This window comes from Peromyscus californicus, unplaced genomic scaffold (genome assembly GCF_007827085.1).
Source record: "Peromyscus californicus insignis strain IS unplaced genomic scaffold, ASM782708v3 Scaffold_1__1_contigs__length_55948999, whole genome shotgun sequence".
Lineage (NCBI taxonomy): Eukaryota > Metazoa > Chordata > Mammalia > Rodentia > Cricetidae > Peromyscus > Peromyscus californicus.
In genome coordinates this window covers 20,816,380-20,828,982 of record NW_026294492.1, presented here as the reverse complement: position 1 = coordinate 20,828,982, position 12,603 = coordinate 20,816,380, and the positions used below count along the sequence as shown (strand labels likewise).

The following is a 12,603-nucleotide window of genomic DNA, read 5'->3' as shown; positions in this document are numbered from 1 at the left end:
AATGAAGGATCTGAAGAAGGTACCTATGGTGCAGCAGGGAGAGATAGAATCGAGCCAAGAAACACAGGAGCTACCGTAGAAGAGCCCCAGAAGGCGAGGGCAGAAAGAATGTAGCAAGACATTACTTGAGGATTAACAACACTGAAGAATATAGAAACCCCGGACTCTCAGCTCCATTTTCCAAGAGTCTAAAAACTGCTTTTTTTTAAATGTATGTTTGTGTGTGCATATGCATGTGCACGTGGGTACACAGGTGTGCAGGGGTGTGCCTGCTTATGTGGCATGTGCACGTGGAGGCCAGAGGTCAGCCTCAGGCGTCATTCCTCAGGTGCCATCCACCTTGATTTTTGAGACAAGGTCTCTCATTGGCCTGGAGCTTGTCAAGATCTGAACTGTCTGGACAGGGAGCCCCAAGGATACGCCTGTCTCTACCCCCAGCCCAGTGCTGGTATTACAAGTGTGTGCCACTGAGCACAGATCTCTTACACAATTCTAGGGATGAAAGTCAGGTCCTCACGCTTATAAAGCAAGTACTTTACTGACTGACAGATCTCCTCATCCCTAAAAACTGCTTCGAAGCAGTCTGATCTTTGACTTAATAACTAGAAACTCGTGAGAACTGAGAAGCCTTGATATGTGAGTGTTAGGACAGCAGAAGCCGAAGAACAGCTGAATTAAGTAGATTCAAAAATGCTGAAAACGGAAGAGGAAAAATCTTAATACTTGGCCCCGAATAAAAGAGTAGGCATATCTGCATGAGCAGTAAGGGGAAGAGCTGCCATGTTCTTAGAAATATAGGGCATGAGAAAACAACAGAATAAATTCCTTTTTTTTTAAGATTTATTAATTATGTACACAGAAGAGGGTGCCAGATCTCATTACAGATGGTTGTGAGCCACCATGTGGATGCTGGGAATTGAACTCAGGACCTCTGGAAGAGCAGTTGGTGCTCTTAACCTCTGAGCCATCTCTCCAGCCTAGGATAAATTCTTGAATGTGCTATAAGAAAGCAAGTGCCTACCTAGACTTGTACTTATTGGAACTACTCAAAAATGTAAGATAGAGTACAGAAATTTGTTAATAAACATAAACATAGTACACGTAGTGGGCTGGCCAGAACTTACAGAATGATGATGAGTCTGAGTGTTTGGAATTTATCCAAAGAATGTGTGGAGGTTAAATGTGACAGAGACACGTGCCCATCAGTGTTTCCTGCAGCACTATACATAATAACTGAGTTATGGAACCAACCTATGTGTGCAACAATGGAGGAATGGATGTTAAATGTGTGTGTATACACAATAGACTTTTTCTGTCACCAAGAACAAGGTTACATAGTTTTCTCAGGAAAAGGGATGCTTTATAGGAACTCCTATAAAGCAGCTAAGCCAGCCTCAGAAAGACTACATCAAATGATTCTTCTCCTTTGTGGGTCCTAATTTCATAGAGTGCATAACCTCACAGATGTAAACATGCCATGAAAGTAGAAATGACTGGAAGAGTTAAGGACACTGTGGGGAGACAGTGAAGGAGAGTGGGGAGGGAGGGGACTGTGCGCAGTGTAACAGTACCAGATACAGTAGATACACACAGTGAAATGATGTTTAAATATTGCAGGGCTATTTCAACATAGCACAGTGGTCAATACACTACCCCATACTAATAACACAAAGTGGGGGTTGCCATGGTCATAGCAATGGTGCAGAAAAACCAAACATGTACTCATGTGGTTTGTTGTTGTTGTTGTTGTTTTTTAAGACACTCAACAAAGTAGAAATACCTGGGAACTCCCCCCAACATACATTGGGTCCAGTGTTATCCCCCAACTTGATATGTTGAAATCCTAACCTGCAAAGTAATGGTATTAGTAGATGGGGTGTTTGGGAGGTGTCTATGTCATGAGATGGAAAAACTACAAAACACTGTTGTAGAGAGTAAATAGTAAATAAGACATCCTTTGTTCATGATCAGAAGGTTTGATGGTAAAATGACATTACCAACACAATCTATAGATTCTGTAGGGATGCTGTGCAATCCCTACCCAAACCCCAGTGACCTTTTTTGCATAAATGAAAACCCTGTCCTAAAAATCCCTATGGAATTACAGAGATCCCTCAGGAGCCAAAACAACCTTGAAAAAGAACAGTCAGGGCTGGAGGGATGGCTCAGCGGTTAAGAGCACTGGCTGCTCTTAGAGAGGTCCTGAGTTCTCAGCAACCACATGGTGGCAGGCAGGGATATATGCAGACAGAACATTGTATATATAATAAGATAGATAGATAGATAGATAGATAGATAGATAGATAGATAGATAGATAGATAGATAAAAAATAAATAAAAAGAACAGTCAGAAGACCCATACTTTCTGATTTTAAAACTTTGTACAGAGCCAGGTGGTGGTGGTACACACCTTTAATCCCAGCACTCAGAGACTGGTGGATCTCTGTGAGTTTGAGATCAGCTGGTCTACAGAGTGAGTTCCAGGACAGCCAGGGCTACACAGAGAAACCCTGTTTTGAAAAACCAAAAAGAAAAAGAAAAACAGTGTAAAAACCACAGTACTCAAAAATAGTTGTGTACTGGTTTAAGAATAGACCTATAGAGTAGGGTGGTGGTGGTGGTGCACGCCTTTAATCCCAGCACTCGGGAAGCAGAGGCAGGCAGATCTCTGAGTTCGAAGACAGCCTGGTCTACAAAGCCAGTTCCAGGATGGCCAGGAATATTAACACAGAGAAACCCTGTTCCAAAAATCAAAAATTATTTTAAAAATAGAACTTTAAGATCAAAGGAATCTAATATTAAAGTCAGCTGATTCTCTACATAGGCACTATGACCATTCAATGCAAAAGAAATAATAATCTTCGCCAGGCGGTGGTGGTGCAAGCCTTTAATCCCAGCATTCAGGAGGCAGAAGCAGGCGGATCTCTGTGAGTTCGAGGCCAGCCTGGTCTACAAAGCCAGTTCCAGGAAAGGTACAAAGCTACACAGAGAAACCCTGTCTCGAAAACAAAACAAAACAAAACAACAACAACAACAACCCCTCTTCACTGGGCTGTGATGGCACACGCCTTTAATCCCAGCACTCAGGAGGCAGAGCCAGGCGGATCTCTGTGAGTTCGAAGACAGCCTGGTCTACAGAGCAAAATCCAGGACAGGCACTAAAACTACACAGAGAAACCCTGTGTTGAAGAAGAAAAAAAAAGAGAGAGAGAAATCTCATTTGGAGAAAAAAAAAGAATAATCTTCAGCCAATGGTGCTGAGACAACTGGATAACCACATGTAAAGGAATGAAGTTGGGCCTTTTACTTCATATCATATTTAAAAATGAACTGGAGATGGAGTGAAAACCTAATCGTAAGAACTATTTAAGTTATGAAACTCTTTCCAGATAAAAAAGAGGTGAAGAATTAGGCTTGGGGAGATGGTTCAGTGGTTAACAACAGCACATACTGCTCTTGCAGAGGTCCCAAGTTTGATTCCTAGCATCCATATCACACGGCTCACAATCCCCTGTAACTCCAGATCCAGGGGGATCCAGCACCTCTGGCTTCTGCTGGCACCTGTGCTCATGCTCACACTCAAAATTACACAAACACACAATTTTACACACACACACACAACACACATTATTAAAAATAATAATAAATCTAAGCAAGAGAAAGAAGTGTAATGGTTAATTTATGCCGACTTGGCTAGGCTATGGAGCCCAGTTGTTTGGCCATATATTAGTCTAGAACATTTCTTTGACAGTAATTTTACATATGATTAACATTTAAAATCAGTACACTTTAAAGCAGATTGACTTCCATACTGTGAGTGGGCATCATCACCCAATCAGCTGAAGGCTTTAAGAGCAGAGGCCAGAACTCCCTGAAGAGGAAAGAATCCTTCCACAAGACTCAAGCACACAAAAGTGTACCCATTTTTCTAGCCTGCCCTGTCCTGCAGAGTTTGGACTTGGGACAATGACATTAACTCTTACCCAAGTTTGTCTATGAATTTCAGAGGAGCTATGAGAGCCTATTTCTTAACCTTAGTATATCCTCCTTTGGTGTGTGTGTCTGTGTGTCTGTGTCTGTGTGTGTGTTTGTGTGTGGTGTGGATATGTGTGTACATGTGTTGTGTATGGTGTGTGTGTGTGTGTGTGTGTGTGTGTGTGTGTGTGTGTGTGTGTGTTTGTGTGTGTGTGTGATAAAGAACAACCTGGTCTTTATTCCAGATTCTTAGTACAGAACTCCAAAAACCCTTGCAATTCCCTGAGTATTGAGGGTGTCTGTTACATTAATGAGATGGAAATTCGGATTTGCTTCTATTTTTAATTGAGGAAGCTGGAATAATCATCATTCTAAAATCTAATTAAGACTTGACCAGTCACTATATATATGCATAGATGTATGAATCCCAAACAAAATATCAGCAAACTGAATCTAATGAATCTAATTAAAGTATTGGGACCAACATTACAAATGTGTTATACGTATCCTAGGAATTCACAGCTGGTTTATTATCTTACATTCTCATGCAACTCAGTACATTGATTGAACAAACAAGAAAAAATATATGACCATCTAAATAGAGGCAGGAAATATACTTAATATTTAGCACCCAGTATAAAGAGATTTAATTTAAAATTTTAGAAGATGTTTGTTTTATAAATTAACACCAATTCTTGCTAAAGCTTCCTTAATTTGGAAGAGAATATTTGAAAAACCACAGAAAACATTATACATAACTGGTGAATTATTGAAATTTTTCCTTGACTTAATAAAGAGACAGATGCCCACAACACATTGCTACTGAATATTGTACCGGAAGTCATAATAATAAATGAAGGCAAGGAGAACCAAGACATAAGGTTGGAAAAGAGGTAATAAAACTGTTGTTATTTACACATGGCATGATTTAGAGAATATTCCTACAGGAGGATAAAGTCAAAGTGATACACTTAGCAGGGTTCTCTAAGCAGCTCAGTATGGAAAATCAGTTGTGTTCTCAGGTTTCGGCATCATTTGTATAAAATGGTAATTACTCGGGAGGCAGAGGCAGGCGGATCTCTGTGAGTTCGAGGCCAGCCTGGTCTACAGCGCGAGATCCAGGAAAGGCGCAAAGCTACACAGAGAAACCCTGTCTCGAAAACCCCCCAAAAAAAAAAAAAATGGTAATTACAAGGGGTGGTGGTAGTGCACACCTTTAATCCCAGCACTTGGAAAGCAGAGGCAAGTGGATCTCTGTGAGTTCAAGGCCAGTCTCGTCTACAAAGTGGGTTCCAGGGCAGCCAGGGCTACACAGGAAAACCCTATCTCGAAAAACAAAAAGTAATAAAAAAGAAAGAAAACAGTATTTATAATGTTATTTACAATATTATACCAAACTTGAAGATGTAGTTCAGTGGTGGACTGATTGCCGAGAGCACAAGACCCTGGATTTGATCCCTAGCATTAAAAATAAGTAAGAAGATAGATATAGATGATAGATAGACAATAGACAGAGATGATGATGATGATGATGATGATGATGATGATGATGATAGATAGATAGATAGATAGACAGACAGACAGACATAGATGATGATGATAGATAGATAGATAGATAGATAGATAGATAGATAGATAGATAGATAGACAGATAGATAGATAGATAGATAAAAATAAAATTCCATGCCAAATCACACATTATGTGCCCTCTGATGATTATCATTACCTATGAACTATGTCACCTCTCCCTACCAGAAAACAAATTCTGATAAATCTTAGAACCAACTTCCTCATGGTTCTAGTTCATGTTGAGTTACTGAAATAGAATACTTGTGATCAGCTCATTTATGAAGGAGAGAGGTTTAGTTGGCTTCATGGTTCTGGATGTCTAAGAGCCTAGTGCTAGCATGTCCTTAGCTTCGCATGAGGTCTTTGTGTAGCTTCAACTCACAGCAGACAGGACCAGAGGAGCAAGTGGATGTGTGTGGAAGACAAAAGGGGTCCCGTCTCCTGTGGCAGCTAACCCAGTCCTCAGAGAGTGAGGAGCCATGCCTGTGAGACCTTAGTCTAGAAAGAATGCATTAAACCCGCTTGAAGGTCACACTTTCCAACCCTGCTCCCCTGGCAAATGCATTTCTACATGAGTTCTGGATAAATCTCAACTCACTCACATGAAGTACGAGAGGCAGCAGTTGTCAGCTGACAACATGGAGGGGCATTATCATTTTTCCTGATTTCAGAATATTTTATACATGTGTACAATAAAATATAATCATACCCACCCCTCCCCACTCCAACTTCCCCCATACATACCCCACAATATATCCACCTCCCAACTTCATGCTTTCTTTTTTATAACCCACTAAGTCCAATTAGTGTTGCCTAGATGTGTATGGCTACACCACATGGGTATTTGATCAACAAAATGTTGATTGTGAAATCGAGAGAAATGACCCTTTTATCCAATACATAAATGAATAAAATAAAAGAAAAGAAAGACTCTGTAGATTAGAATACAGAAACATATTGTTCAATCTCAACATTCAATATTGAGTTGGGCTAAATAATAATTTATGCCATTAAGTTTCTGCGTGACTATTGGAATTTAAATGCTGGCGGATATTTGAGGTATTAAGGAATTACTCAGATTTTATTGTTTCATTTTTAGGTGTAATAATGATATTGTGATTAACCTGTTTTTTATTTTTTTTCTTTGTGGAGTGGGGCAGGATCTCAAAATATACATACTAAAATATTTACCATGAAATTATTTCTGGTTTGCTTCAAAAGGATGTAGCAAGGGTTAAGTGAAGTCTATGAAGATTTATCAGACCACCTTTTATTTTTTTCTCATACTACGGATTGAATGTGTGGCCTTGTTCAGACTAGGTAGGCTCATTTACCAATTCTGTGTGCCTTTGATTTGCCTTAATTATCCTTAATAAAAATCACGGGAAGCCGGGCAGTGGTGGCAGACATCCTCAATCCCAGCACTTGGGAGGGAGAAACGGGGATTTTTGTGAGTTCGAGGCCAGCCTGGTCTACAGGTAGAGTTCCAGGACATCCAGGATTACAGAAACAAACTGTGTCTTGAAAAATGGAACGGAAAAAAAAAACTAAAACAAACAAACAAAAAAAATCAAGGAAAAAATGGACAAGAGATGTCACTCAGTGGTAGAGTGCTTTGCCTAGCATGAGCAATGACCTGAATTTGATCCTTACTAACACACACACACACACCCACATACACACACACACACACACACACACACACTGCACAAATGACTTGAATAGGCAGTTTACAAGAGAGAATTTCCAAATGGCTAATAAACCTGAGACACTGCTCAGTGTTTAGTTATGAGGGTTGCACAGGAAATCACAATGCGATACCAACCACTCATTGGAATCACTAAAATAAGAGGTGGATGTGCCAAGTCTGGACAAGATGACAGCACTGTGGGGGAGCCAGTCACTCATGGTCTGCTCACATGATCGAAAACTCAGAAGAGGCATGACCTACTAATGTTAAACACGTGCGCCACGAACTCAAACAATTCTTCTCCTGATGGAAATAAAAATCCCACAGCAAAGTGTCACTTGATCTTCTTTGTCTCGTCATATGATAATAAATCTTTCTTTATAAAACAAAGTCACTCTACCGTCTGCCTCCCATCCCATGTGATGGACAATACCCACAGCACCCTTACCGCATTCTTTTTCCCAAAGTAATGTCATATGAATGTCTCACTTCAGCTCGAGCTCCTAGACAGCACTTTCTCAGTATCTAGTACATTCTGCCTCGGTGTCTATTTGATAATAGATCCTAAAGCTACCGTTACTGCTACTTCCTTCTTTTCTCCTTCTTCTCCTCCTCCTCCTCTTCCTTCTCCTCCTCCTCCTCTTCATTCTTCTCCTCCTTTCTTCTTCCCTCTTCCTCCTCTTGGTTTTTTGAAACAGACTCTCCTTGTATAGTCCTGGCTGTCCTAGAACACACTATGTAGACCAGGCTGACCTCGGACTCAGAGAGATCTTCCTGCCTCTCCCTCCCTAGTGTTGGTATTAAAGGTGTGCACCACCATGCCCATCCAAAGACAGAGCCAGGCGGATCTCTGTGAGTTTGAGGCCAGCCTGGTCTACAAAGCCACTTCCAGGAAAGGCGCAAAGCTACATGGAGAAACCTTATGTAAAAAAAACCAGAGAGAGAGAGAGAGAGAGAGAGAGAGAGAGAGAGAGAGAAGCTGGGCAGTGGTGGCTCATGCCCTTAATCCCAGCACTTGGAAGGCAGAGGCAGGCAGATCTCTGTGAGTTCAAGGCCAGCTTGGTGTACAGAGTGAGTCAGGAGAGCCAGGGATACACAGAGGAGCCTTGTCTTGGAAAACCAAAATAAGGAAGGAAAAAAATAAAAGGGGAAGCTCTCAATCAATGCTGTCTCAACCCCCCTCTCCCCTCCATTCAGTTCTTCCTAAGGCCCAGAGGATAGGCATTTAGACAAACCTATAGGGTTCCAGCATGGAGAGAAGTGAGTTTCAAGAGAAAATGGCTATCACGTACCTCTGTCTTGGCTGCCACCTTTGTCTGGCTCTGATACCAAGAAAACAACACCCATATTCCATAAACAAAGAAACCGAGTAGCATAAGGCTGAGATCTGTCGGCGATGGGAAAGCGAGCCCCCATATTAGGGACATTTCTCAAGCCTATGCCCCTCTCAACTACAGAGTGTCTGTCTCTAGACTGAGATGTCATGACATCACAATAGACAGTACCAGGTAAAGCCAGTGTACACTCAGGTCCCAGCTGATGCCCTTCCCTGTGGCTGACCTTGGCTCTGAGCTCTAATAGCCAAAGCTCAGGGAAGAATCCATCTGTGAATCTTCTAGGGTCCAGGCAGACAAACTCGTCACTAAGGAAGGAGTGGCGAGGTCCAGTTTCAAAGGTCTTCCAGAATGACTTGTTCTGACTCCCAGTTTCTTTGCAGCTGGTCACTGTCATAGACTGGGATTGGGTCTACGGCCATCAATTTCACACTGGAGGTTAGAACACAGAGTCAAGTGGAATCTAAGAGTTGGGAGAGTTGAAGTGGGAACTCTCAGGGACTTTGAGGCACCTGGTTTTCTAAGTTCACAGGTCTCCACATTGCCTAGTTGCTGTTGACCTGACAGACATCACACTAAGCAGTGGCCTTAGAGGATCTACAGTCTCACTGCCAAGTTTAGAGTAGTCATGGATCACCACACCATCTTATCAAGTCAACACAGTGCAAACAATATTGATGTGATCAATTCATGTGATCAAAATTATTCTTTTCATATAGGAACACTAATGAACCACTGACTGTTAGGCACCATTTCAGAAGACAAAGTCTCCCCCACCACACACACACACACACACACACACACACAGTATTTTCTGTCTATAGGGGCAGTACAATTAATATTCTTGGGAAGCCCACTAAAAAAGTAATAGTTAAATAAGTACGGTGTGCGTGCTTTATGAAGCACTGTGCAATTTCTACAAGGATTTTAATTATAAAGAACTCTGACTTGTACATTGAGCACATGCTATGTGGCAGGTGCTAGCTGTATACCAGCCTGGAGTCCTGGTGAAGAATTAGGAATGAGATATCCCTTCGGTTTCTTAAAACATTTACGTGCACTTTAACACGAACCTTTCAAGATTTGTTTTTATTGCTATTTTAAATATTGTGTATGTGTGTATGAGTGCAGGTTCCACAGTGAGGGGGCTAGAGGAGATCTGCAGTTTACAGATGTTTGTGAACCACACAATATGGGTGCTGGGTACTGAACTCAGTACCTCACCATTGTGCTGCCTCCAGCCCTGACAAGGACCTTTATAGGCCCTGTCATTTAGATATAATGTGTGTCCCTTAAGGGTTCATGGGGTGAAATTTCATCCCATGGTGAAGCATCAGGAGAGTAGGAATTTAATTCAACTACAATGTTTATCATTTTATTTATTTCATATTTTCGAGGCAGGTCTCATGTAGCCCAATCTGGTCTTCCATTTGCTATGTGGCCAAAGCTGGTCTTGAACTTCTTAATCCTATTGCCTCCACCATCCAAATGCTGGGAGGGCACATGAGCACCACTAGCCTGACTTCAACTATGGTGTTTAAAAGTGGGGCCTTTCAGGGGCCATTAGGCAGAAAATTATGCAAGCGGAGCTCCCATGGTCGAAGACTGGTAGCCTTAGAAGGGGAAGAGACAAACATGGATATCCATACACATACACTCCCTGTCTCTTGCCAGGTGCCCTCCTCCCTGTTCCACATCTGGACTCTACCAGCAAAGGGTCTGTCACCAGATGTGACCTGTCAACACTGCTTCAACTCAGAGCCAAAATAAAGTTCTTTTCTTGATCAAGTGGCCTAGTATGTCCGGAAAAGATATTCTTTGTGTCTTAAATATTTAACCACCTTGCTAGGGATGCACAGTGTTCTGCCCAAGTCATGAGCCCCCCAGAGACCATCAGGAGTCTGAGTTCATATGCAAAAGCAACGAGCCTTTATTGCAAGCTCGAGCTTGGGCTTTCCATACATTCCAACGCAGTGGTTGGATCAGGGAGAGGATTGAGCTCCTTTATGGCAGGATTTTTAAGGAGTAAAGGATGGTGTAGGGGAATTCCAGATTAGGATGGGGGTGTAGTGTAGGAGAATTCTGGATTAGGATGTAGGTTGGCCATGAGTGAGGTAACAAGTTTTGTCAAACAGTGATTGGTACTGGTGTTACTGCAAGGAAATCAGCAATCAATATACAAGTGATGTAAGCTATCCTTTATGTTCCAGAGCATTTAGTACTTGTTTGTCTTAATTCTGACTGGTCCCCGCAGGGTACAGTTCGTGGTTTTTCCTGCTTATTGTAATGGTGAGCCCTGCCCCAGTATTGTTAGTCTGCAGCCTGTCATGGCTCACTAATGTTAAATTAGGCCTCTTCACACTGCTCATCGGTAGTGCAAGTCCCTAGCATGCATGCAGTTGAGTTTAATCCATAGCATTACATAGAAAAGTTAGAATAGTTAAAACAGTCTGCATGTGCTCCAAAACAAGACATACTGTACAAGTGATATAAATACAGTCTCCATATGTCCATTTGGTCCACTTGCCTAGTGTCTATGGTTGGTTTCATGTCACTGTGTCACAGTTAAGTGGCCGTGCTGAAGGAATAGATGGCAGCATAGTAAACCATATATATGCCTTTAGTAAATAGCTTTTCCCCCAGTGCTGAGAGTGTCAAGCCCAGGGCCTCACACATGGTGGTCAAGCATCCTACTATTAAGCGACACCACTAAATGCCTTTCTACAAATTACATTTGTTATTGTTTCTTATGGACACAGTGTTCTGCCTGCAGGCCAGAAGAGGGCATCAGATCCCATTATAGATGGTTGTGAGCCACCGTTTGGCTGCTGGGATTTGAACTCAGGACCTCTGGAGAGCTGATAGTGCTCTTAACCTTTGAGCCATCTCTCTAGCCCTGTTTGTCTGTTTATTGTATGTGTGTGTGATATGATTGTGTGTGTGTGTGTGTGTGTGTGTGTGTGTGTGTGTGTGTGTGTGTACTTGCACTGTGGCCTACATGGAAGTCAAGGGACAACTTGATAGTCAGCTCTCTTTTCAAGTATATTTTTTTAGATTTAGATCTTTTTATGTGTACAAGTGTTTTGTCTGCATGTATGTGTGTGTACCACACGCCTGCCTGGTGCCAAAGGAGGTCAGAACAGGGCATCAGAATCCCTGGAACTGGAGTTAGAGATGGTGAGCTGCCATGTGGGTGCTGGGAACTGAACCTGGGTCCTCTGCAAGAACAACAAGAGCTCTTAACCACGGAGCCAGCTCTCCATGCCTGTGCTCTCTCCCGATATTCAAACTCAGGTCACCAGGCTTGGCAGCAAGCGCCTTTACCTGCTGAGCCGTCTCACCAGCCCTGGGTGTCTTCTAGAATGCACTATACACACTGATCAGTGTTAGATCAATCAAACATGTATTCTCTTACGCATAATCCAGGGCCCTTAGAATATTTAAATTCATTTAGCCTTCCCACACATGACATGCTATTGTAATCAGCAATTCTGCTTTTGTTTTGTTTTTTCGAGACAAAGTTTCTGTACATAGCCCTGACCATACTGGAACTTACTCTGTAGACCAAGCTGACTTTTCAAACTCAGTGATCCACCAGCCTCTGTAACCCAAGTGCTGGGATTAAAAGCATGCACCACCACTGCCTGGCAGGAATTCTATTTTTTAATACACTTTTTATTTCGTAGTAATCACAAAAGCTGTAATAGTAGTAACTAAACCCCATTTACCCTTTCTCCTCTATCCTTAGCATCTTCTTTAAAATTTATTTTATGTGTATAGATATTTTGTCTGCATGAATGTCTGTGTACCACATGTGTGCCCAAGAGAGTCAGAATAGGGCATCAGATCCCCTGGAACTGGAGTTACAGACAGTTGTGAGCCACCATGTGGGTGCTGGTACTCAGCCCAGGTCCTCTGCAAGAGCAGCTAGTGATCTTAACCACTGAGCCATCTCCCAAACTCTACTCTTTTTGCTTTGATTGTTGTTTGAGACAGGGTTTCTCTGTGTAACAGCTCTGGCTGTTCTGGAACTCT

General features: G+C 42.1%; 1 long non-coding RNA gene across 4 annotated transcripts in view; it reads left to right on the top strand.

Moving 5' to 3' along the window:
- Positions 1-12,603, top strand: part of LOC128115462 (uncharacterized) — a 44,859-nt gene that overhangs the window by 28,245 nt on the left and 4,011 nt on the right. The gene's annotated exons all lie outside the window — the stretch shown is intronic.